At 43.5% G+C, this 21,062-nt stretch overlaps 12 pseudogenes; all 12 read right to left on the bottom strand.

Annotated features, from left to right (window-relative positions):
* Positions 1 to 1,378: 1,378 nt before the first annotated feature.
* Positions 1,379 to 1,642, bottom strand: LOC130288882 (U2 spliceosomal RNA; annotated as a pseudogene).
* Positions 1,643 to 3,117: 1,475 nt separating this feature from the next.
* Positions 3,118 to 3,380, bottom strand: LOC130288798 (U2 spliceosomal RNA; annotated as a pseudogene).
* A 1,465-nt stretch (positions 3,381 to 4,845) lies between these two features.
* Positions 4,846 to 5,109, bottom strand: LOC130289082 (U2 spliceosomal RNA; annotated as a pseudogene).
* A 1,477-nt stretch (positions 5,110 to 6,586) lies between these two features.
* Positions 6,587 to 6,852, bottom strand: LOC130289279 (U2 spliceosomal RNA; annotated as a pseudogene).
* Positions 6,853 to 8,317: 1,465 nt separating this feature from the next.
* Positions 8,318 to 8,581, bottom strand: LOC130289076 (U2 spliceosomal RNA; annotated as a pseudogene).
* Positions 8,582 to 10,046: 1,465 nt separating this feature from the next.
* On the bottom strand, positions 10,047 to 10,311 carry LOC130289108 (U2 spliceosomal RNA; annotated as a pseudogene).
* Positions 10,312 to 11,793: 1,482 nt separating this feature from the next.
* On the bottom strand, positions 11,794 to 12,057 carry LOC130288881 (U2 spliceosomal RNA; annotated as a pseudogene).
* A 1,468-nt stretch (positions 12,058 to 13,525) lies between these two features.
* Positions 13,526 to 13,789, bottom strand: LOC130289505 (U2 spliceosomal RNA; annotated as a pseudogene).
* Positions 13,790 to 15,264: 1,475 nt separating this feature from the next.
* Positions 15,265 to 15,528, bottom strand: LOC130288880 (U2 spliceosomal RNA; annotated as a pseudogene).
* Positions 15,529 to 17,010: 1,482 nt separating this feature from the next.
* Positions 17,011 to 17,274, bottom strand: LOC130288879 (U2 spliceosomal RNA; annotated as a pseudogene).
* Positions 17,275 to 18,740: 1,466 nt separating this feature from the next.
* On the bottom strand, positions 18,741 to 19,004 carry LOC130289504 (U2 spliceosomal RNA; annotated as a pseudogene).
* Positions 19,005 to 20,479: 1,475 nt separating this feature from the next.
* LOC130288878 (U2 spliceosomal RNA) lies at positions 20,480 to 20,743 on the bottom strand (annotated as a pseudogene).
* Between the last annotated feature and the right edge of the window lie 319 nt (positions 20,744 to 21,062).

The following is a 21,062-nucleotide window of genomic DNA, read 5'->3' as shown; positions in this document are numbered from 1 at the left end:
GGTGGGTGGCAGTCAGCCACCCATACATACATACAGCACAGGCTAAACCCACATCATCACTTAAAAAAAGGACAGGCGACCATTGCACTCTGATGGAGCATTTAGCAATGCAATCCATAGCCTGGCTTTTGCCTGAACCCCCATCACTCCTCCTCTTGCATATAAGACAATATTTCAGATCTGCATATGAAAACAACACGCCTACCTTTGTTGCACATAGCTGCCTGCCTGTCTCTAGTTACCCCACTGGCTGTAGCTGCGTCCCTTCCGACATGGAATAACACCAACTGTAACGATAAACTGAAAATTAACAGTATAAACCTGCATCATTTTGGACTCTGGTATTTGCTGAATCCGGGTGACCTGACAATCGATGGTGGTGCCGCTGGTGATTCTGGCCTTCTTGGAATCTGTTGGGCCTATGTGTTAGCTCACACATCACTTGGGTATCCATGGTAACTACCACAACATGGTCATCTGCAGTTTACATCTAGCCCGTGGCATTGAATGGCATTTTAAAAGTGCTAAGGGTCCTGGTGCAATAATCCTCCCATGAGGATCAGCCTCAACGGCTTTGTAGATTGCACTCATGTCAGCAACTCCATATACATTTTTTTTTCTTCATGCTTCTTTCTTCATCCTTTTTTCTTTCTGTCATTCAGACTTTCATTCATTCGATCTCTCTCACTCACTTGCTTTAACTCATTTGTTCTCACTCACTCACTCACTCACTCACTCAATCACTCACTCACTCACTCATTCACTCTCACTCACTCTCACTCTCTCACTCACTCGCTCACTAAGTCAGTCTCTCTCTCTCTCTCTCTTTTTCTTTTTATATATATTTTTTTCCGTCTTCTTCTTCTTCTTCTTCTTCTTCTTCTTCAGACCCTGTCATAGCACTAATGCCTTTCCAATACCACCAGCAGATGGAGACACTCCATTGCAACATTGGTTGTGAGCAGCAGTTTCTAAAAACAAATGCCTCATGGCGGATTTCCCATCCATCAATGGATGGTAAATTTTGTTTTTATCATTCACTGACCACAGATACCAATGCATGGTCAAGCAACAGCAATGACACACCCTTGTGTATAGGCATGAGACCCTCACGTCATTTAACAGGATTCAGCACCACCCACAAGACAGCTACCTGTCATGTCATGTCAAACCTGCACAGGTGTGCTAGATTATTATTATTTAGTTTTATTTTATTTTTTTACACCAATCAGTGTGCAAACATGGTCATTAAAACGCTAAATGAATAGACGTTCATAAACCAGTCAGTGCAACTCATCATTTTGGTCTCCAATTCTCAAACTCAAATTCTCACCCACGGAGGATTAAATGAGAATCTTTCTTGTTTAACACTGGAATGGGGTGGTGCACTGTTCACTACCCGAATATACTGCCACATCGGGTCAATGCATAGGGCGACAGAAGCAAGCTTCCAAATCAGCTCCCTTTCTCAAAAATCCATTTAATTTATGGTCCCCAGATAGGGAACGTATGTATCAGTATGTGCTCACAAGTCACCCAAGTGCAAGTATTCACACAAAAAAAAACGTGCCTCAGGATGCGATCTGTCGCAAGATCCTTTCTTTTTTTACACTTGATCTAAGCCAAAAGGCCTAGAGGGGATAACCGGGAAAGGGGTGGACCCAACCATGTCCCCTTCATGAGCACTCACATTACTCATAGGAATGGAAGGAAGGCTGGCAGCCAACCAGCCTCCCATACACTCTCTGGGTGGGTGGCAGTCAGCCACCCATACATACATACAGCACAGGCTAAACCCACATCATCACTTAAAAAAAGGACAGGCGACCATTGCACTCTGATGGAGCATTTAGCAATGCAATCCATAGCCTGGCTTTTGCCTGAACCCCCATCACTCCTCCTCTTGCATATAAGACAATATTTCAGATCTGCATATGAAAACAACACGCCTACCTTTGTTGCACATAGCTGCCTGCCTGTCTCTAGTTACCCCACTGGCTGTAGCTGCGTCCCTTCCGACATGGAATAACACCAACTGTAACGATAAACTGAAAATTAACAGTATAAACCTGCATCATTTTGGACTCTGGTATTTGCTGAATCCGGGTGACCTGACAATCGATGGTGGTGCCGCTGGTGATTCTGGCCTTCTTGGAATCTGTTGGGCCTATGTGTTAGCTCACACATCACTTGGGTATCCATGGTAACTACCACAACATGGTCATCTGCAGTTTACATCTAGCCCGTGGCATTGAATGGCATTTTAAAAGTGCTAAGGGTCCTGGTGCAATAATCCTCCCATGAGGATCAGCCTCAACGGCTTTGTAGATTGCACTCATGTCAGCAACTCCATATACATTTTTTTTTCTTCATGCTTCTTTCTTCATCCTTTTTTCTTTCTGTCATTCAGACTTTCATTCATTCGATCTCTCTCACTCACTTGCTTTAACTCATTTGTTCTCACTCACTCACTCACTCACTCAATCACTCACTCACTCATTCATTCACTCTCACTCACTCTCACTCTCTCACTCACTCGCTCACTAAGTCAGTCTCTCTCTCTCTCTCTCTCTCTTTTTCTTTTTATATATATTTTTTTCCGTCTTCTTCTTCTTCTTCTTCTTCAGACCCTGTCATAGCACTAATGCCTTTCCAATACCACCAGCAGATGGAGACACTCCATTGCAACATTGGTTGTGAGCAGCAGTTTCTAAAAACAAATGCCTCATGGCGGATTTCCCATCCATCAATGGATGGTAAATTTTGTTTTTATCATTCACTGACCACAGATACCAATGCATGGTCAAGCAACAGCAATGACACACCCTTGTGTATAGGCATGAGACCCTCACGTCATTTAACAGGATTCAGCACCACCCACAAGACAGCTACCTGTCATGTCATGTCAAACCTGCACAGGTGTGCTAGATTATTATTATTTAGTTTTATTTTATTTTTTTACACCAATCAGTGTGCAAACATGGTCATTAAAACGCTAAATGAATAGACGTTCATAAACCAGTCAGTGCAACTCATCATTTTGGTCTCCAATTCTCAAACTCAAATTCTCACCCACGGAGGATTAAATGAGAATCTTTCTTGTTTAACACTGGAATGGGGTGGTGCACTGTTCACTACCCGAATATACTGCCACATCGGGTCAATGCATAGGGCGACAGAAGCAAGCTTCCAAATCAGCTCCCTTTCTCAAAAATCCATTTAATTTATGGTCCCCAGATAGGGAACGTATGTATCAGTATGTGCTCACAAGTCACCCAAGTGCAAGTATTCACACAAAAAAAACGTGCCTCAGGATGCGATCTGTCGCAAGATCCTTTCTTTTTTTACACTTGATCTAAGCCAAAAGGCCTAGAGGGGATAACCGGGAAAGGGGTGGACCCAACCATGTCCCCTTCATGAGCACTCACATTACTCATAGGAATGGAAGGAAGGCTGGCAGCCAACCAGACTCCCATACACTCTCTGGGTGGGTGGCAGTCAGCCACCCATACATACATACAGCACAGGCTAAACCCACATCATCACTTAAAAAAAGGACAGGCGACCATTGCACTCTGATGGAGCATTTAGCAATGCAATCCATAGCCTGGCTTTTGCCTGAACCCCCATCACTCCTCCTCTTGCATATAAGACAATATTTCAGATCTGCATATGAAAACAACACGCCTACCTTTGTTGCACATAGCTGCCTGCCTGTCTCTAGTTACCCCACTGGCTGTAGCTGCGTCCCTTCCGACATGGAATAACACCAACTGTAACGATAAACTGAAAATTAACAGTATAAACCTGCATCATTTTGGACTCTGGTATTTGCTGAATCCGGGTGACCTGACAATCGATGGTGGTGCCGCTGGTGATTCTGGCCTTCTTGGAATCTGTTGGGCCTATGTGTTAGCTCACACATCACTTGGGTATCCATGGTAACTACCACAACATGGTCATCTGCAGTTTACATCTAGCCCGTGGCATTGAATGGCATTTTAAAAGTGCTAAGGGTCCTGGTGCAATAATCCTCCCATGAGGATCAGCCTCAACGGCTTTGTAGATTGCACTCATGTCAGCAACTCCATATACATTTTTTTTTCTTCATGCTTCTTTCTTCATCCTTTTTTCTTTCTGTCATTCAGACTTTCATTCATTCGATCTCTCTCACTCACTTGCTTTAACTCATTTGTTCTCACTCACTCACTCACTCAATCACTCACTCACTCATTCACTCTCACTCACTCTCACTCTCTCACTCACTCGCTCACTAAGTCAGTCTCTCTCTCTCTCTCTCTCTTTTTCTTTTTATATATATTTTTTTCCGTCTTCTTCTTCTTCTTCTTCTTCAGACCCTGTCATAGCACTAATGCCTTTCCAATACCACCAGCAGATGGAGACACTCCATTGCAACATTGGTTGTGAGCAGCAGTTTCTAAAAACAAATGCCTCATGGCGGATTTCCCATCCATCAATGGATGGTAAATTTTGTTTTTATCATTCACTGACCACAGATACCAATGCATGGTCAAGCAACAGCAATGACACACCCTTGTGTATAGGCATGAGACCCTCACGTCATTTAACAGGATTCAGCACCACCCACAAGACAGCTACCTGTCATGTCATGTCAAACCTGCACAGGTGTGCTAGATTATTATTATTTAGTTTTATTTTATTTTTTTACACCAATCAGTGTGCAAACATGGTCATTAAAACGCTAAATGAATAGACGTTCATAAACCAGTCAGTGCAACTCATCATTTTGGTCTCCAATTCTCAAACTCAAATTCTCACCCACGGAGGATTAAATGAGAATCTTTCTTGTTTAACACTGGAATGGGGTGGTGCACTGTTCACTACCCGAATATACTGCCACATCGGGTCAATGCATAGGGCGACAGAAGCAAGCTTCCAAATCAGCTCCCTTTCTCAAAAATCCATTTAATTTATGGTCCCCAGATAGGGAACGTATGTATCAGTATGTGCTCACAAGTCACCCAAGTGCAAGTATTCACACAAAAAAAAACGTGCCTCAGGATGCGATCTGTTGCAAGATCCTTTCTTTTTTTACACTTGATCTAAGCCAAAAGGCCTAGAGGGGATAACCGGGAAAGGGGTGGACCCAACCATGTCCCCTTCATGAGCACTCACATTACTCATAGGAATGGAAGGAAGGCTGGCAGCCAACCAGCCTCCCATACACTCTCTGGGTGGGTGGCAGTCAGCCACCCATACATACATACAGCACAGGCTAAACCCACATCATCACTTAAAAAAAGGACAGGCGACCATTGCACTCTGATGGAGCATTTAGCAATGCAATCCATAGCCTGGCTTTTGCCTGAACCCCCATCACTCCTCCTCTTGCATATAAGACAATATTTCAGATCTGCATATGAAAACAACACGCCTACCTTTGTTGCACATAGCTGCCTGCCTGTCTCTAGTTACCCCACTGGCTGTAGCTGCGTCCCTTCCGACATGGAATAACACCAACTGTAACGATAAACTGAAAATTAACAGTATAAACCTGCATCATTTTGGACTCTGGTATTTGCTGAATCCGGGTGACCTGACAATCGATGGTGGTGCCGCTGGTGATTCTGGCCTTCTTGGAATCTGTTGGGCCTATGTGTTAGCTCACACATCACTTGGGTATCCATGGTAACTACCACAACATGGTCATCTGCAGTTTACATCTAGCCCGTGGCATTGAATGGCATTTTAAAAGTGCTAAGGGTCCTGGTGCAATAATCCTCCCATGAGGATCAGCCTCAACGGCTTTGTAGATTGCACTCATGTCAGCAACTCCATATACATTTTTTTTTCTTCATGCTTCTTTCTTCATCCTTTTTTCTTTCTGTCATTCAGACTTTCATTCATTCGATCTCTCTCACTCACTTGCTTTAACTCATTTGTTCTCACTCACTCACTCACTCAATCACTCACTCACTCATTCACTCTCACTCACTCTCACTCTCTCACTCACTCGCTCACTAAGTCAGTCTCTCTCTCTCTCTCTCTCTTTTTCTTTTTATATATATTTTTTTCCGTCTTCTTCTTCTTCTTCTTCTTCTTCTTCTTCTTCAGACCCTGTCATAGCACTAATGCCTTTCCAATACCACCAGCAGATGGAGACACTCCATTGCAACATTGGTTGTGAGCAGCAGTTTCTAAAAACAAATGCCTCATGGCGGATTTCCCATCCATCAATGGATGGTAAATTTTGTTTTTATCATTCACTGACCACAGATACCAATGCATGGTCAAGCAACAGCAATGACACACCCTTGTGTATAGGCATGAGACCCTCACGTCATTTAACAGGATTCAGCACCACCCACAAGACAGCTACCTGTCATGTCATGTCAAACCTGCACAGGTGTGCTAGATTATTATTATTTAGTTTTATTTTATTTTTTTACACCAATCAGTGTGCAAACATGGTCATTAAAACGCTAAATGAATAGACGTTCATAAACCAGTCAGTGCAACTCATCATTTTGGTCTCCAATTCTCAAACTCAAATTCTCACCCACGGAGGATTAAATGAGAATCTTTCTTGTTTAACACTGGAATGGGGTGGTGCACTGTTCACTACCCGAATATACTGCCACATCGGGTCAATGCATAGGGCGACAGAAGCAAGCTTCCAAATCAGCTCCCTTTCTCAAAAATCCATTTAATTTATGGTCCCCAGATAGGGAACGTATGTATCAGTATGTGCTCACAAGTCACCCAAGTGCAAGTATTCACACAAAAAAAAACGTGCCTCAGGATGCGATCTGTCGCAAGATCCTTTCTTCTTTTTTACACTTGATCTAAGCCAAAAGGCCTAGAGGGGATAACCGGGAAAGGGGTGGACCCAACCATGTCCCCTTCATGAGCACTCACATTACTCATAGGAATGGAAGGAAGGCTGGCAGCCAACCAGCCTCCCATACACTCTCTGGGTGGGTGGCAGTCAGCCACCCATACATACATACAGCACAGGCTAAACCCACATCATCACTTAAAAAAAGGACAGGCGACCATTGCACTCTGATGGAGCATTTAGCAATGCAATCCATAGCCTGGCTTTTGCCTGAACCCCCATCACTCCTCCTCTTGCATATAAGACAATATTTCAGATCTGCATATGAAAACAACACGCCTACCTTTGTTGCACATAGCTGCCTGCCTGTCTCTAGTTACCCCACTGGCTGTAGCTGCGTCCCTTCCGACATGGAATAACACCAACTGTAACGATAAACTGAAAATTAACAGTATAAACCTGCATCATTTTGGACTCTGGTATTTGCTGAATCCGGGTGACCTGACAATCGATGGTGGTGCCGCTGGTGATTCTGGCCTTCTTGGAATCTGTTGGGCCTATGTGTTAGCTCACACATCACTTGGGTATCCATGGTAACTACCACAACATGGTCATCTGCAGTTTACATCTAGCCCGTGGCATTGAATGGCATTTTAAAAGTGCTAAGGGTCCTGGTGCAATAATCCTCCCATGAGGATCAGCCTCAACGGCTTTGTAGATTGCACTCATGTCAGCAACTCCATATACATTTTTTTTTCTTCATGCTTCTTTCTTCATCCTTTTTTCTTTCTGTCATTCAGACTTTCATTCATTCGATCTCTCTCACTCACTTGCTTTAACTCATTTGTTCTCACTCACTCACTCACTCACTCAATCACTCACTCACTCATTCACTCTCACTCACTCTCACTCTCTCACTCACTCGCTCACTAAGTCAGTCTCTCTCTCTCTCTCTTTTTCTTTTTATATATATTTTTTTCCGTCTTCTTCTTCTTCTTCTTCTTCAGACCCTGTCATAGCACTAATGCCTTTCCAATACCACCAGCAGATGGAGACACTCCATTGCAACATTGGTTGTGAGCAGCAGTTTCTAAAAACAAATGCCTCATGGCGGATTTCCCATCCATCAATGGATGGTAAATTTTGTTTTTATCATTCACTGACCACAGATACCAATGCATGGTCAAGCAACAGCAATGACACACCCTTGTGTATAGGCATGAGACCCTCACGTCATTTAACAGGATTCAGCACCACCCACAAGACAGCTACCTGTCATGTCATGTCAAACCTGCACAGGTGTGCTAGATTATTATTATTTAGTTTTATTTTATTTTTTTACACCAATCAGTGTGCAAACATGGTCATTAAAACGCTAAATGAATAGACGTTCATAAACCAGTCAGTGCAACTCATCATTTTGGTCTCCAATTCTCAAACTCAAATTCTCACCCACGGAGGATTAAATGAGAATCTTTCTTGTTTAACACTGGAATGGGGTGGTGCACTGTTCACTACCCGAATATACTGCCACATCGGGTCAATGCATAGGGCGACAGAAGCAAGCTTCCAAATCAGCTCCCTTTCTCAAAAATCCATTTAATTTATGGTCCCCAGATAGGGAACGTATGTATCACTATGTGCTCACAAGTCACCCAAGTGCAAGTATTCACACAAAAAAAAACGTGCCTCAGGATGCGATCTGTCGCAAGATCCTTTCTTTTTTTACACTTGATCTAAGCCAAAAGGCCTAGAGGGGATAACCGGGAAAGGGGTGGACCCAACCATGTCCCCTTCATGAGCACTCACATTACTCATAGGAATGGAAGGAAGGCTGGCAGCCAACCAGCCTCCCATACACTCTCTGGGTGGGTGGCAGTCAGCCGCCCATACATACATACAGCACAGGCTAAACCCACATCATCACTTAAAAAAAGGACAGGCGACCATTGCACTCTGATGGAGCATTTAGCAATGCAATCCATAGCCTGGCTTTTGCCTGAACCCCCATCACTCCTCCTCTTGCATATAAGACAATATTTCAGATCTGCATATGAAAACAACACGCCTACCTTTGTTGCACATAGCTGCCTGCCTGTCTCTAGTTACCCCACTGGCTGTAGCTGCGTCCCTTCCGACATGGAATAACACCAACTGTAACGATAAACTGAAAATTAACAGTATAAACCTGCATCATTTTGGACTCTGGTATTTGCTGAATCCGGGTGACCTGACAATCGATGGTGGTGCCGCTGGTGATTCTGGCCTTCTTGGAATCTGTTGGGCCTATGTGTTAGCTCACACATCACTTGGGTATCCATGGTAACTACCACAACATGGTCATCTGCAGTTTACATCTAGCCCGTGGCATTGAATGGCATTTTAAAAGTGCTAAGGGTCCTGGTGCAATAATCCTCCCATGAGGATCAGCCTCAACGGCTTTGTAGATTGCACTCATGTCAGCAACTCCATATACATTTTTTTTTCTTCATGCTTCTTTCTTCATCCTTTTTTCTTTCTGTCATTCAGACTTTCATTCATTCGATCTCTCTCACTCACTTGCTTTAACTCATTTGTTCTCACTCACTCACTCACTCACTCAATCACTCACTCACTCATTCACTCTCACTCACTCTCACTCTCTCACTCACTCGCTCACTAAGTCAGTCTCTCTCTCTCTCTCTTTTTCTTTTTATATATATTTTTTTCCGTCTTCTTCTTCTTCTTCTTCTTCAGACCCTGTCATAGCACTAATGCCTTTCCAATACCACCAGCAGATGGAGACACTCCATTGCAACATTGGTTGTGAGCAGCAGTTTCTAAAAACAAATGCCTCATGGCGGATTTCCCATCCATCAATGGATGGTAAATTTTGTTTTTATCATTCACTGACCACAGATACCAATGCATGGTCAAGCAACAGCAATGACACACCCTTGTATATAGGCATGAGACCCTCACGTCATTTAACAGGATTCAGCACCACCCACAAGACAGCTACCTGTCATGTCATGTCAAACCTGCACAGGTGTGCTAGATTATTATTATTTAGTTTTATTTTATTTTTTTACACCAATCAGTGTGCAAACATGGTCATTAAAACGCTAAATGAATAGACGTTCATAAACCAGTCAGTGCAACTCATCATTTTGGTCTCCAATTCTCAAACTCAAATTCTCACCCACGGAGGATTAAATGAGAATCTTTCTTGTTTAACACTGGAATGGGGTGGTGCACTGTTCACTACCCGAATATACTGCCACATCGGGTCAATGCATAGGGCGACAGAAGCAAGCTTCCAAATCAGCTCCCTTTCTCAAAAATCCATTTAATTTATGGTCCCCAGATAGGGAACGTATGTATCAGTATGTGCTCACAAGTCACCCAAGTGCAAGTATTCACACAAAAAAAAAACGTGCCTCAGGATGCGATCTGTCGCAAGATCCTTTCTTTTTTTACACTTGATCTAAGCCAAAAGGCCTAGAGGGGATAACCGGGAAAGGGGTGGACCCAACCATGTCCCCTTCATGAGCACTCACATTACTCATAGGAATGGAAGGAAGGCTGGCAGCCAACCAGCCTCCCATACACTCTCTGGGTGGGTGGCAGTCAGCCACCCATACATACATACAGCACAGGCTAAACCCACATCATCACTTAAAAAAAGGACAGGCGACCATTGCACTCTGATGGAGCATTTAGCAATGCAATCCATAGCCTGGCTTTTGCCTGAACCCCCATCACTCCTCCTCTTGCATATAAGACAATATTTCAGATCTGCATATGAAAACAACACGCCTACCTTTGTTGCACATAGCTGCCTGCCTGTCTCTAGTTACCCCACTGGCTGTAGCTGCGTCCCTTCCGACATGGAATAACACCAACTGTAACGATAAACTGAAAATTAACAGTATAAACCTGCATCATTTTGGACTCTGGTATTTGCTGAATCCGGGTGACCTGACAATCGATGGTGGTGCCGCTGGTGATTCTGGCCTTCTTGGAATCTGTTGGGCCTATGTGTTAGCTCACACATCACTTGGGTATCCATGGTAACTACCACAACATGGTCATCTGCAGTTTACATCTAGCCCGTGGCATTGAATGGCATTTTAAAAGTGCTAAGGGTCCTGGTGCAATAATCCTCCCATGAGGATCAGCCTCAACGGCTTTGTAGATTGCACTCATGTCAGCAACTCCATATACATTTTTTTTTCTTCATGCTTCTTTCTTCATCCTTTTTTCTTTCTGTCATTCAGACTTTCATTCATTCGATCTCTCTCACTCACTTGCTTTAACTCATTTGTTCTCACTCACTCACTCACTCACTCAATCACTCACTCACTCATTCATTCACTCTCACTCACTCTCACTCTCTCACTCACTCGCTCACTAAGTCAGTCTCTCTCTCTCTCTCTCTCTTTTTCTTTTTATATATATTTTTTTCCGTCTTCTTCTTCTTCTTCTTCTTCTTCTTCTTCAGACCCTGTCATAGCACTAATGCCTTTCCAATACCACCAGCAGATGGAGACACTCCATTGCAACATTGGTTGTGAGCAGCAGTTTCTAAAAACAAATGCCTCATGGCGGATTTCCCATCCATCAATGGATGGTAAATTTTGTTTTTATCATTCACTGACCACAGATACCAATGCATGGTCAAGCAACAGCAATGACACACCCTTGTGTATAGGCATGAGACCCTCACGTCATTTAACAGGATTCAGCACCACCCACAAGACAGCTACCTGTCATGTCATGTCAAACCTGCACAGGTGTGCTAGATTATTATTATTTAGTTTTATTTTATTTTTTTACACCAATCAGTGTGCAAACATGGTCATTAAAACGCTAAATGAATAGACGTTCATAAACCAGTCAGTGCAACTCATCATTTTGGTCTCCAATTCTCAAACTCAAATTCTCACCCACGGAGGATTAAATGAGAATCTTTCTTGTTTAACACTGGAATGGGGTGGTGCACTGTTCACTACCCGAATATACTGCCACATCGGGTCAATGCATAGGGCGACAGAAGCAAGCTTCCAAATCAGCTCCCTTTCTCAAAAATCCATTTAATTTATGGTCCCCAGATAGGGAACGTATGTATCAGTATGTGCTCACAAGTCACCCAAGTGCAAGTATTCACACAAAAAAAAACGTGCCTCAGGATGCGATCTGTCGCAAGATCCTTTCTTTTTTTACACTTGATCTAAGCCAAAAGGCCTAGAGGGGATAACCGGGAAAGGGGTGGACCCAACCATGTCCCCTTCATGAGCACTCACATTACTCATAGGAATGGAAGGAAGGCTGGCAGCCAACCAGCCTCCCATACACTCTCTGGGTGGGTGGCAGTCAGCCACCCATACATACATACAGCACAGGCTAAACCCACATCATCACTTAAAAAAAGGACAGGCGACCATTGCACTCTGATGGAGCATTTAGCAATGCAATCCATAGCCTGGCTTTTGCCTGAACCCCCATCACTCCTCCTCTTGCATATAAGACAATATTTCAGATCTGCATATGAAAACAACACGCCTACCTTTGTTGCACATAGCTGCCTGCCTGTCTCTAGTTACCCCACTGGCTGTAGCTGCGTCCCTTCCGACATGGAATAACACCAACTGTAACGATAAACTGAAAATTAACAGTATAAACCTGCATCATTTTGGACTCTGGTATTTGCTGAATCCGGGTGACCTGACAATCGATGGTGGTGCCGCTGGTGATTCTGGCCTTCTTGGAATCTGTTGGGCCTATGTGTTAGCTCACACATCACTTGGGTATCCATGGTAACTACCACAACATGGTCATCTGCAGTTTACATCTAGCCCGTGGCATTGAATGGCATTTTAAAAGTGCTAAGGGTCCTGGTGCAATAATCCTCCCATGAGGATCAGCCTCAACGGCTTTGTAGATTGCACTCATGTCAGCAACTCCATATACATTTTTTTTTCTTCATGCTTCTTTCTTCATCCTTTTTTCTTTCTGTCATTCAGACTTTCATTCATTCGATCTCTCTCACTCACTTGCTTTAACTCATTTGTTCTCACTCACTCACTCACTCAATCACTCACTCACTCATTCACTCTCACTCACTCTCACTCTCTCACTCACTCGCTCACTAAGTCAGTCTCTCTCTCTCTCTCTCTCTTTTTCTTTTTATATATATTTTTTTCCGTCTTCTTCTTCTTCTTCTTCTTCTTCAGACCCTGTCATAGCACTAATGCCTTTCCAATACCACCAGCAGATGGAGACACTCCATTGCAACATTGGTTGTGAGCAGCAGTTTCTAAAAACAAATGCCTCATGGCGGATTTCCCATCCATCAATGGATGGTAAATTTTGTTTTTATCATTCACTGACCACAGATACCAATGCATGGTCAAGCAACAGCAATGACACACCCTTGTGTATAGGCATGAGACCCTCACGTCATTTAACAGGATTCAGCACCACCCACAAGACAGCTACCTGTCATGTCATGTCAAACCTGCACAGGTGTGCTAGATTATTATTATTTAGTTTTATTTTTTTTTTTTACACCAATCAGTGTGCAAACATGGTCATTAAAACGCTAAATGAATAGACGTTCATAAACCAGTCAGTGCAACTCATCATTTTGGTCTCCAATTCTCAAACTCAAATTCTCACCCACGGAGGATTAAATGAGAATCTTTCTTGTTTAACACTGGAATGGGGTGGTGCACTGTTCACTACCCGAATATACTGCCACATCGGGTCAATGCATAGGGCGACAGAAGCAAGCTTCCAAATCAGCTCCCTTTCTCAAAAATCCATTTAATTTATGGTCCCCAGATAGGGAATGTATGTATCAGTATGTGCTCACAAGTCACCCAAGTGCAAGTATTCACACAAAAAAAAACGTGCCTCAGGATGCGATCTGTCGCAAGATCCTTTCTTTTTTTACACTTGATCTAAGCCAAAAGGCCTAGAGGGGATAACCGGGAAAGGGGTGGACCCAACCATGTCCCCTTCATGAGCACTCACATTACTCATAGGAATGGAAGGAAGGCTGGCAGCCAACCAGCCTCCCATACACTCTCTGGGTGGGTGGCAGTCAGCCACCCATACATACATACAGCACAGGCTAAACCCACATCATCACTTAAAAAAAGGACAGGCGACCATTGCACTCTGATGGAGCATTTAGCAATGCAATCCATAGCCTGGCTTTTGCCTGAACCCCCATCACTCCTCCTCTTGCATATAAGACAATATTTCAGATCTGCATATGAAAACAACACGCCTACCTTTGTTGCACATAGCTGCCTGCCTGTCTCTAGTTACCCCACTGGCTGTAGCTGCGTCCCTTCCGACATGGAATAACACCAACTGTAACGATAAACTGAAAATTAACAGTATAAACCTGCATCATTTTGGACTCTGGTATTTGCTGAATCCGGGTGACCTGACAATCGATGGTGGTGCCGCTGGTGATTCTGGCCTTCTTGGAATCTGTTGGGCCTATGTGTTAGCTCACACATCACTTGGGTATCCATGGTAACTACCACAACATGGTCATCTGCAGTTTACATCTAGCCCGTGGCATTGAATGGCATTTTAAAAGTGCTAAGGGTCCTGGTGCAATAATCCTCCCATGAGGATCAGCCTCAACGGCTTTGTAGATTGCACTCATGTCAGCAACTCCATATACATTTTTTTTTCTTCATGCTTCTTTCTTCATCCTTTTTTCTTTCTGTCATTCAGACTTTCATTCATTCGATCTCTCTCACTCACTTGCTTTAACTCATTTGTTCTCACTCACTCACTCACTCACTCAATCACTCACTCACTCATTCACTCTCACTCACTCTCACTCTCTCACTCACTCGCTCACTAAGTCAGTCTCTCTCTCTCTCTCTCTCTTTTTCTTTTTATATATATTTTTTTCCGTCTTCTTCTTCTTCTTCTTCTTCTTCTTCAGACCCTGTCATAGCACTAATGCCTTTCCAATACCACCAGCAGATGGAGACACTCCATTGCAACATTGGTTGTGAGCAGCAGTTTCTAAAAACAAATGCCTCATGGCGGATTTCCCATCCATCAATGGATGGTAAATTTTGTTTTTATCATTCACTGACCACAGATACCAATGCATGGTCAAGCAACAGCAATGACACACCCTTGTGTATAGGCATGAGACCCTCACGTCATTTAACAGGATTCAGCACCACCCACAAGACAGCTACCTGTCATGCCATGTCAAACCTGCACAGGTGTGCTAGATTATTATTATTTAGTTTTATTTTATTTTTTTACACCAATCAGTGTGCAAACATGGTCATTAAAACGCTAAATGAATAGACGTTCATAAACCAGTCAGTGCAACTCATCATTTTGGTCTCCAATTCTCAAACTCAAATTCTCACCCACGGAGGATTAAATGAGAATCTTTCTTGTTTAACACTGGAATGGGGTGGTGCACTGTTCACTACCCGAATATACTGCCACATCGGGTCAATGCATAGGGCGACAGAAGCAAGCTTCCAAATCAGCTCCCTTTCTCAAAAATCCATTTAATTTATGGTCCCCAGATAGGGAACGTATGTATCAGTATGTGCTCACAAGTCACCCAAGTGCAAGTATTCACACAAAAAAAAACGTGCCTCAGGATGCGATCTGTCGCAAGATCCTTTCTTTTTTTACACTTGATCTAAGCCAAAAGGCCTAGAGGGGATAACCGGGAAAGGGGTGGACCCAACCATGTCCCCTTCATGAGCACTCACATTACTCATAGGAATGGAAGGAAGGCTGGCAGCCAACCAGCCTCCCATACACTCTCTGGGTGGGTGGCAGTCAGCCACCCATACATACATACAGCACAGGCTAAACCCACATCATCACTTAAAAAAAGGACAGGCGACCATTGCACTCTGATGGAGCATTTAGCAATGCAATCCATAGCCTGGCTTTTGCCTGAACCCCCATCACTCCTCCTCTTGCATATAAGACAATATTTCAGATCTGCATATGAAAACAACACGCCTACCTTTGTTGCACATAGCTGCCTGCCTGTCTCTAGTTACCCCACTGGCTGTAGCTGCGTCCCTTCCGACATGGAATAACACCAACTGTAACGATAAACTGAAAATTAACAGTATAAACCTGCATCATTTTGGACTCTGGTATTTGCTGAATCCGGGTGACCTGACAATCGATGGTGGTGCCGCTGGTGATTCTGGCCTTCTTGGAATCTGTTGGGCCTATGTGTTAGCTCACACATCACTTGGGTATCCATGGTAACTACCACAACATGGTCATCTGCAGTTTACATCTAGCCCGTGGCATTGAATGGCATTTTAAAAGTGCTAAGGGTCCTGGTGCAATAATCCTCCCATGAGGATCAGCCTCAACGGCTTTGTAGATTGCACTCATGTCAGCAACTCCATATACATTTTTTTTTCTTCATGCTTCTTTCTTCATCCTTTTTTCTTTCTGTCATTCAGACTTTCATTCATTCGATCTCTCTCACTCACTTGCTTTAACTCATTTGTTCTCACTCACTCACTCACTCACTCACTCAATCACTCACTCACTCATTCATTCACTCTCACTCACTCTCACTCTCTCACTCACTCGCTCACTAAGTCAGTCTCTCTCTCTCTCTCTTTTTCTTTTTATATATATTTTTTTCCGTCTTCTTCTTCTTCTTCTTCTTCTTCTTCTTCAGACCCTGTCATAGCACTAATGCCTTTCCAATACCACCAGCAGATGGAGACACTCCATTGCAACATTGGTTGTGAGCAGCAGTTTCTAAAAACAAATGCCTCATGGCGGATTTCCCATCCATCAATGGATGGTAAATTTTGTTTTTATCATTCACTGACCACAGATACCAATGCATGGTCAAGCAACAGCAATGACACACCCTTGTGTATAGGCATGAGACCCTCACGTCATTTAACAGGATTCAGCACCACCCACAAGACAGCTACCTGTCATGTCATGTCAAACCTGCACAGGTGTGCTAGATTATTATTATTTAGTTTTATTTTATTTTTTTACACCAATCAGTGTGCAAACATGGTCATTAAAACGCTAAATGAATAGACGTTCATAAACCAGTCAGTGCAACTCATCATTTTGGTCTCCAATTCTCAAACTCAAATTCTCACCCACGGAGGATTAAATGAGAATCTTTCTTGTTTAACACTGGAATGGGGTGGTGCACTGTTCACTACCCGAATATACTGCCACATCGGGTCAATGCATAGGGCGACAGAAGCAAGCTTCCAAATCAGCTCCCTTTCTCAAAAATCCATTTAATTTATGGTCCCCAGATAGGGAACGTATGTATCAGTATGTGCTCACAAGTCACCCAAGTGCAAGTATTCACACAAAAAAAAACGTGCCTCAGGATGCGATCTGTCGCAAGATCCTTTCTTTTTTTACACTTGATCTAAGCCAAAAGGCCTAGAGGGGATAACCGGGAAAGGGGTGGACCCAACCATGTCCCCTTCATGAGCACTCACATTACTCATAGGAATGGAAGGAAGGCTGGCAGCCAACCAGCCTCCCATACACTCTCTGGGTGGGTGGCAGTCAGCCACCCATACATACATACAGCACAGGCTAAACCCACATCATCACTTAAAAAAAGGACAGGCGACCATTGCACTCTGATGGAGCATTTAGCAATGCAATCCATAGCCTGGCTTTTGCCTGAACCCCCATCACTCCTCCTCTTGCATATAAGACAATATTTCAGATCTGCATATGAAAACAACACGCCTACCTTTGTTGCACATAGCTGCCTGCCTGTCTCTAGTTACCCCACTGGCTGTAGCTGCGTCCCTTCCGACATGGAATAACACCAACTGTAACGATAAACTGAAAATTAACAGTATAAACCTGCATCATTTTGGACTCTGGTATTTGCTGAATCCGGGTGACCTGACAATCGATGGTGGTGCCGCTGGTGATTCTGGCCTTCTTGGAATCTGTTGGGCCTATGTGTTAGCTCACACATCACTTGGGTATCCATGGTAACTACCACAACATGGTCATCTGCAGTTTACATCTAGCCCGTGGCATTGAATGGCATTTTAAAAGTGCTAAGGGTCCTGGTGCAATAATCCTCCCATGAGGATCAGCCTCAACGGCTTTGTAGATTGCACTCATGTCAGCAACTCCATATACATTTTTTTTTCTTCATGCTTCTTTCTTCATCCTTTTTTCTTTCTGTCATTCAGACTTTCATTCATTCGATCTCTCTCACTCACTTGCTTTAACTCATTTGTTCTCACTCACTCACTCACTCAATCACTCACTCACTCATTCACTCTCACTCACTCTCACTCTCTCACTCACTCGCTCACTAAGTCAGTCTCTCTCTCTCTCACTCTTTTTCTTTTTATATATATTTTTTTCCGTCTTCTTCTTCTTCTTCTTCTTCTTCAGACCCTGTCATAGCACTAATGCCTTTCCAATACCACCAGCAGATGGAGACACTCCATTGCAACATTGGTTGTGAGCAGCAGTTTCTAAAAACAAATGCCTCATGGCGGATTTCCCATCCATCAATGGATGGTAAATTTTGTTTTTATCATTCACTGACCACAGATACCAATGCATGGTCAAGCAACAGCAATGACACACCCTTGTGTATAGGCATGAGACCCTCACGTCATTTAACAGGATTCAGCACCACCCACAAGACAGCTACCTGTCATGTCATGTCAAACCTGCACAGGTGTGCTAGATTATTATTATTTAGTTTTATTTTTTTTTTTTACACCAATCAGTGTGCAAACATGGTCATTAAAACGCTAAATGAATAGACGTTCATAAACCAGTCAGTGCAACTCATCATTTTGGTCTCCAATTCTCAAACTCAAATTCTCACCCACGGAGGATTAAATGAGAATCTTTCTTGTTTAACACTGGAATGGGGTGGTGCACTGTTCACTACCCGAATATACTGCCACATCGGGTCAATGCATAGGGCGACAGAAGCAAGCTTCCAAATCAGCTCCCTTTCTCAAAAATCCATTTAATTTATGGTCCCCAGATAGGGAATGTATGTATCAGTATGTGCTCACAAGTCACCCAAGTGCAAGTATTCACACAAAAAAAAACGTGCCTCAGGATGCGATCTGTCGCAAGATCCTTTCTTTTTTTACACTTGATCTAAGCCAAAAGGCCTAGAGGGGATAACCGGGAAAGGGGTGGACCCAACCATGTCCCCTTCATGAGCACTCACATTACTCATAGGAATGGAAGGAAGGCTGGCAGCCAACCAGCCTCCCATACACTCTCTGGGTGGGTGGCAGTCAGCCACCCATACATACATACAGCACAGGCTAAACCCACATCATCACTTAAAAAAAGGACAGGCGACCATTGCACTCTGATGGAGCATTTAGCAATGCAATCCATAGCCTGGCTTTTGCCTGAACCCCCATCACTCCTCCTCTTGCATATAAGACAATATTTCAGATCTGCATATGAAAACAACACGCCTACCTTTGTTGCACATAGCTGCCTGCCTGTCTCTAGTTACCCCACTGGCTGTAGCTGCGTCCCTTCCGACATGGAATAACACCAACTGTAACGATAAACTGAAAATTAACAGTATAAACCTGCATCATTTTGGACTCTGGTATTTGCTGAATCCGGGTGACCTGACAATCGATGGTGGTGCCGCTGGTGATTCTGGCCTTCTTGGAATCTGTTGGGCCTATGTGTTAGCTCACACATCACTTGGGTATCCATGGTAACTACCACAACATGGTCATCTGCAGTTTACATCTAGCCCGTGGCATTGAATGGCATTTTAAAAGTGCTAAGGGTCCTGGTGCAATAATCCTCCCATGAGGATCAGCCTCAACGGCTTTGTAGATTGCACTCATGTCAGCAACTCCATATACATTTTTTTTTCTTCATGCTTCTTTCTTCATCCTTTTTTCTTTCTGTCATTCAGACTTTCATTCATTCGATATCTCTCACTCACTTGCTTTAACTCATTTGTTCTCACTCACTCACTCACTCACTCAATCACTCACTCACTCATTCACTCTCACTCACTCTCACTCTCTCACTCACTCGCTCACTAAGTCAGTCTCTCTCTCTCTCTCTCTCTTTTTCTTTTTATATATATTTTTTTCCGTCTTCTTCTTCTTCTTCTTCTTCTTCTTCAGACCCTGTCATAGCACTAATGCCTTTCCAATACCACCAGCAGATGGAGACACTCCATTGCAACATTGGTTGTGAGCAGCAGTTTCTAAAAACAAATGCCTCATGGCGGATTTCCCATCCATCAATGGATGGTAAATTTTGTTTTTATCATTCACTGACCACAGATACCAATGCATGGTCAAGCAACAGCAATGACACACCCTTGTGTATAGGCATGAGACCCTCACGTCATTTAACAGGATTCAGCACCACCCACAAGACAGCTACCTGTCATGTCATGTCAAACCTGCACAGGTGTGCTAGATTATTATTATTTAGTTTTATTTTATTTTTTTACACCAATCAGTGTGCAAACATGGTCATTAAAACGCTAAATGAATAGACGTTCATAAACCAGTCAGTGCAACTCATCATTTTGGTCTCCAATTCTCAAACTCAAATTCTCACCCACGGAGGATTAAATGAGAATCTTTCTTGTTTAACACTGGAATGGGGTGGTGCACTGTTCACTACCCGAATATACTGCCACATCGGGTCAATGCATAGGGCGACAGAAGCAAGCTTCCAAATCAGCTCCCTTTCTCAAAAATCCATTTAATTTATGGTCCCCAGATAGGGAACGTATGTATCAGTATGTGCTCACAAGTCACCCAAGTGCAAGTATTCACACAAAAAAAAACGTGCCTCAGGATGCGATCTGTCGCAAGATCCTTTCTTTTTTTACACTTGATCTAAGCCAAAAGGCCTAGAGGGGATAACCGGGAAAGGGGTGGACCCAACCATGTCCCCTTCATGAGCACTCACATTACTCATAGGAATGGAAGGAAGGCTGGCAGCCAACCAGCCTCCCATACACTCTCTGGGTGGGTGGCAGTCAGCCACCCATACATACATACAGCACAGGCTAAACCCACATCATCACTTAAAAAAAGGACAGGCGACCATTGCACTCTGATGGAGCATTTAGCAATGCAATCCATAGCCTGGCTTTTGCCTGAACCCCCATCACTCCTCCTCTTGCATATAAGACAATATTTCAGATCTGCATATGAAAACAACACGCCTACCTTTGTTG

This window comes from Hyla sarda, chromosome 8 (genome assembly GCF_029499605.1).
Source record: "Hyla sarda isolate aHylSar1 chromosome 8, aHylSar1.hap1, whole genome shotgun sequence".
NCBI classification, from domain to species: Eukaryota; Metazoa; Chordata; class Amphibia; order Anura; family Hylidae; genus Hyla; species Hyla sarda.
Note: the sequence above shows the minus strand (reverse complement) of the source record. Positions and strands in the feature narration are given on the sequence as shown.